We start from the raw sequence: 4748 nt of genomic DNA, 5'->3' as shown, positions 1-4748 counted from the left end.
AAACATGGCATATTTATGCCATGAGACATTATTTGCCATTTGTAATAGGCCCTCCTGAGAAGCTGACCGTTGGAGTGTAGCACTGAATATGAGTGGTTTGGAATCACCAACTCTGTTGGCTTTAAGGATGAATCATCGTGATGGTGTTGCTGGTGGTGATTGGAATGTGCATAAAAATGGAAATTTAAATGACAGTGCATTTTTTAAAAATCACAGTTTATATTCAAAAAGGATACACTGATATAAAAATATACTGAAGATCTGAAAAGACAACTGAAATATAAGACTTAACTCATTCATTCATTCAGGAAATATCATAAGAAATGGTTTCTGTTTACTTTCTCCCAGGCTGGAGAGATGTAGGACATAGGAGGTACGAGTTAGAAATAATATCATCAAAATAAATGTATCCAGGTTAATAGCCAGGATGACACAAATCTTGCATATCCCTGTACTCAGATGATGGGCAGGGCAAGAGGCAGTGTAGAAGGTATCAGTCTAGCCTTATTCTCCACCTTCTGGTTTTGCAGTCAACTAACTATACGCGATTTTTGAACAGGCCACTCAACCTCAGCTTTTCAGAAATCTTAACTGTAGGGGTTGGGCTGTATGGTCCCCCAAATATCAGTGATTTAGAATCTGTTCTTAAGGAAACCTACTAATTCTCATGAATCCAAGGAATATTGGTTAGTTGAAAAATTTTTTTTGAAAGGGTAAAGCCACCACTAATCAAAGGGGCAGAGTTTGGGCACATTTTTGGTTGTTTACATCTGTGTCTTGTTACAGAAGTCTCCATGTCACTGTATGTTGTTATGTCTCTGTGCAACCCTGAGTGTTTGTCTGCTTTGGAAAGGTCACGGGATGGCCGTCCCCAAAACCGCTTTGATCCTCTATCACCATATCCAATCGGCCTGCCTCATAGAGGAGGACTTAGGAGTAGAAAGAGTACAAATTCTGTTGATGTGTGGATGTGCTTGTTATTTAACAAAGATTCCCACACCCAAGTCTGTGTTACAATAATTTTCCTAGCAATTTTATTTTCAAATATTATTGGCACATTGCCAGTTATCCCAATACAAAAGTCACCTTGTTCTAACACATAGTCAACACAAAAATGCACACACACACACACACACACAATCCATATTTAAAATTTGTGTTTTCTTAGTGTTTTCCCTCTAGGAAGCACAGATTTCATTTCATCATCTTACCACAATCCTAGCAAGCTTTCAACACAACAGGGTCATTTAGAAATAATTATTATGAGCATATGTGAATGAGCCAAGAGCTCTGGTGATATACACATGGTATAAGAATAAGAAAATTCACATTCCACCCATTCCCTTTACCTAGTGTATGCTAGAGTTCAGTGACATTTTGCCTGTTTGAGCAGGAAGCAAATTGGATTCCTGGTTTCCTAAGAGATATTTACAGCAGAAATTCTACCCACCCCCCAGCATCTCAGGAAATCAACCTGAAAATTTCCTTGGTCGCAGCTCCATTATGCATAGAGCATATATGTCTCATTAATTCTTCCTTTCCAACGCTCACCACGTCTGCTGGTAACCCCTGAACAGTTTATTTCCAAGACTTAGTGAAGAATGCTGACCTTATTTACCTGTTTCCTGACATCCACTGGGAAGAAAACACATTGGAAAAGCAGAGTTTTGAGTTCATAGTCTTTTGAGTCTTTTTTTTTTTTTTTTTTAAGTGAAATGTTGGGGAGGAACAGAGTAAGGGCGAATCCAGGCAGGCTCCATATCCAGCACCGAGCCTGACACAGGACTTGATCTCACAACCCTGAGAACATGACCTGAGCCAAAATCATGAGTTGGACACTTAACCAACTGAGCCACCCAGGTGCCCTGGGGTATTTTTAAATGTAGTTGGTTTTCTTCTAGACCCTAAGGGAGCTAAATGATTTTCTAACCAACCAGATTCAAACAAGAATGCTACTAATTTGGCAGAAGCCTTGTAGCAGCCATTTCATTTTATGAAGATGCCATTTGTTAGAGGCAGAACCTAGATAAACAGTACCTTGGCCCACCTAATTCAATATAAATGGTATCCATATGTCCATTACATGGTTCGCTCTCTGTTGTTATTATTTATTGAAGTTTTCTATAACAAAAGCATATGGACTGGATTCTCCAGTTAGGGAGGCATTCTTGGGGCATGTCCTTGTGGCTGTGAGAGAGTAGTTTGACCAAGGTGACTCTGGACCTTCATTACCACCCCCCTACAAAATATGGTCACCATTTAGTTGACATCCTTCACTCTGATGATTAAGAATGATGAGCTATGTAGAAAACTGGTGTTTCCACTTAACTTATTCATTCCAGGCAGTATTTCCCAAAGCCTGAGCCAAAGGCCATCTGCATCAAAATCATATGTGGGGGACACACTTGTTAAAAACTTCAGATTTCTTGGCTCTATTCTAGATCTACAAATTAGTATACCTGGAAAGGACCAAGAATCTGAATTTTTAAAGAATTCCATCACGTGATTCTTTATAGTTATTAAAGTTTGAAAAATTCTGTTGTCAGATAAATGGACAAACCTGAGTTCTTAAATAAGCAGGGGTCCTAGTTTAAAGGAAAATTAAAGGAAAATGCGTAGAACAGAAGAATTATAGCATATTCAGTCTCACACCTTCATAAGTTTGCTACTCAAAGTGTGTTCCTTGGACCAGCTATTTCGGCATCAACTGGGGACCTATTTGAAATATGGAATTTCAGGCCCTACATCAGAACTACTGAATCAGAATCTACATGTAACAAGATCCCCGGGAAATTCATGTGCATATTTAGATTGATTTTGAGAAACATAATTGTAAGGACTTACAGAACCTATTATCATGTTTGCTTTTATCACTTCTAAGCCTTTTGGCTAAGATCAAGTGTAGTATCATGTTTGCTTTTTTTTTCTTCTAAGATTTTATTTATTTTTGAGAGAGAGAGAGAGCACGAGCAGGGAGGGGGGGAGAGGGAGAAGCAGATTGCCTGCCGAGTGGAGCCCAGTGCAGGACTCAATCCCAGAACCCTGGGATCATGAGCTGAGCCTAAGGCGGACACTTAACTAACTGAGCCACCCAGGCGCCCTGTTTGCTTTTTCTTTACATGTCTCATACTCCTCTTTCCTAAGTCCCTAAAACCCAAGAAAATGGAACAACGTCAAGCAAAAAGATATGGATGCCATGATAAAAATCTAAATGATTGGCTCCATTGTGACCTAGGGATAATGCATAATAACTTGGCAAATTATAGAGAAAAGAGAGCCAAACTTTGCCTGCTGCTAGATTCAGTGGGTGGATGCTCCAGAAGTTAGCAGAGTGACTTTAAATCTACAGGTACACTGCAAATTGGTGTAAGGAAGAGCTCAACAGTGGAATCCTTTTTAGGGGGAATGGTTTACTCTGAAAGCAGTGAGTTTCTTATCCCGGAAGGAGTTCATTTCCAAGGCTGGATATCATTATAAGTGAATACTTCGTGGAAGGGATACAAAACACAAGATTGGTGGTTAGTAGATGACTTTACATTTGGATCATTTGATTCGATACTCAGTGCAGCCTTATGTTCTAAATTTTAAATACACACACACACACACACATGTGCAACAATATGTTGTATATAACTAAAGAGTATTTTACCATTTAAACTTCCTGAGATTGTTCATTCTAAAAACTCACCAGTCAAGAAATCAATCTTTGTCAGAGCAAGAGTTTGAGAACAAGATACAGTCTTTGTATATATCTCATGGACAAAAAAATATTATCTAAACCACTTTTCGATGACATTGTTTCGGGTGCTTCCCCAGTCTATTTATTCATTCATGAAAAAATTATTAATTGACTCCCCGTGGTGTGCTCTGGGAGTAGAGAGGACAGAGCCAAAATGTGGAGTTTGTATGCCAGCAGTCTAGACACCCAGAAGTTGTGTGGCCCTGTTACTTAATTTTAAAGAACTTTTTAGCCATTCTAAGTCTTGGTTTTCTTATTTGTAAAATGAATAGAATAATAGAAGCTGTCTCACAGGATTGTTGTGAAGATTGAGGAGTGACTATGTGAACCACTTAGAACAATGGCTGGCACATGGTAAATGTTATTTAAATGTTAGCTTTCATCGTCATCGTGTTCATCGTCATCAATAGTATTGTTACTCCAGGTTGAGGGAATATAAGTACAAATATGGCAGGACTTCTATCCTGTAAATGTACACAGTGTGGGTAGAGAAAACATGCAGTTAAAGAGGAGGACAGGAGACAACTGCTGTGATGAGGAATAATCGCACCAGCTCTGACTGGAAATGTCTACAGAGGGACTCCTAGGGGAGGAGGAAGATTTTTAACTAGGGTTTTGGCAACTGAGGGGGCATCTTCCACGTGGAGAAAGGAGAAAGTGATTTCAGGCTGAAGGAAGAGCCCTCTCTGGTTAGCAGTCCCGACGCTACCTTCCTTAAATTGGCCTTACTCCCTTCTGTTTAGTTGAAACCTCTTCTTTCTATTCTGCCCTAGCTCTTGGCTGCATGCTATGGACTCTTCTAATCAACTCAACAGTCCTTGAGAGCTCTCCTGGGGGCATCCTGGAGCACTTCAGAGCTCAAAGAGCAGAACCACATTCCCAGGGAGGGTGTGTGGCCAAGGGAGGAGGAGAGGCAGCAGTATTTCTCCAAGAAAGTGCATTAGAAGGCAGGTAAGCTTCCTTCAAGAAAGCAAGTGGAAAAAAAGCAAACAAAACATTTTTCTTTCTC

General features: G+C 39.8%; 1 pseudogene; it reads left to right on the top strand.

Moving 5' to 3' along the window:
* Nucleotides 1-2869: 2869 nt before the first annotated feature.
* On the top strand, nucleotides 2870-2969 carry LOC125110082 (uncharacterized; annotated as a pseudogene).
* The last annotated feature ends 1779 nt before the right edge of the window (nucleotides 2970-4748 follow it).

This window comes from Lutra lutra, chromosome 9 (genome assembly GCF_902655055.1).
Source record: "Lutra lutra chromosome 9, mLutLut1.2, whole genome shotgun sequence".
Lineage (NCBI taxonomy): Eukaryota > Metazoa > Chordata > Mammalia > Carnivora > Mustelidae > Lutra > Lutra lutra.
This window is presented reverse-complemented; position numbering and strand designations above follow the sequence as displayed.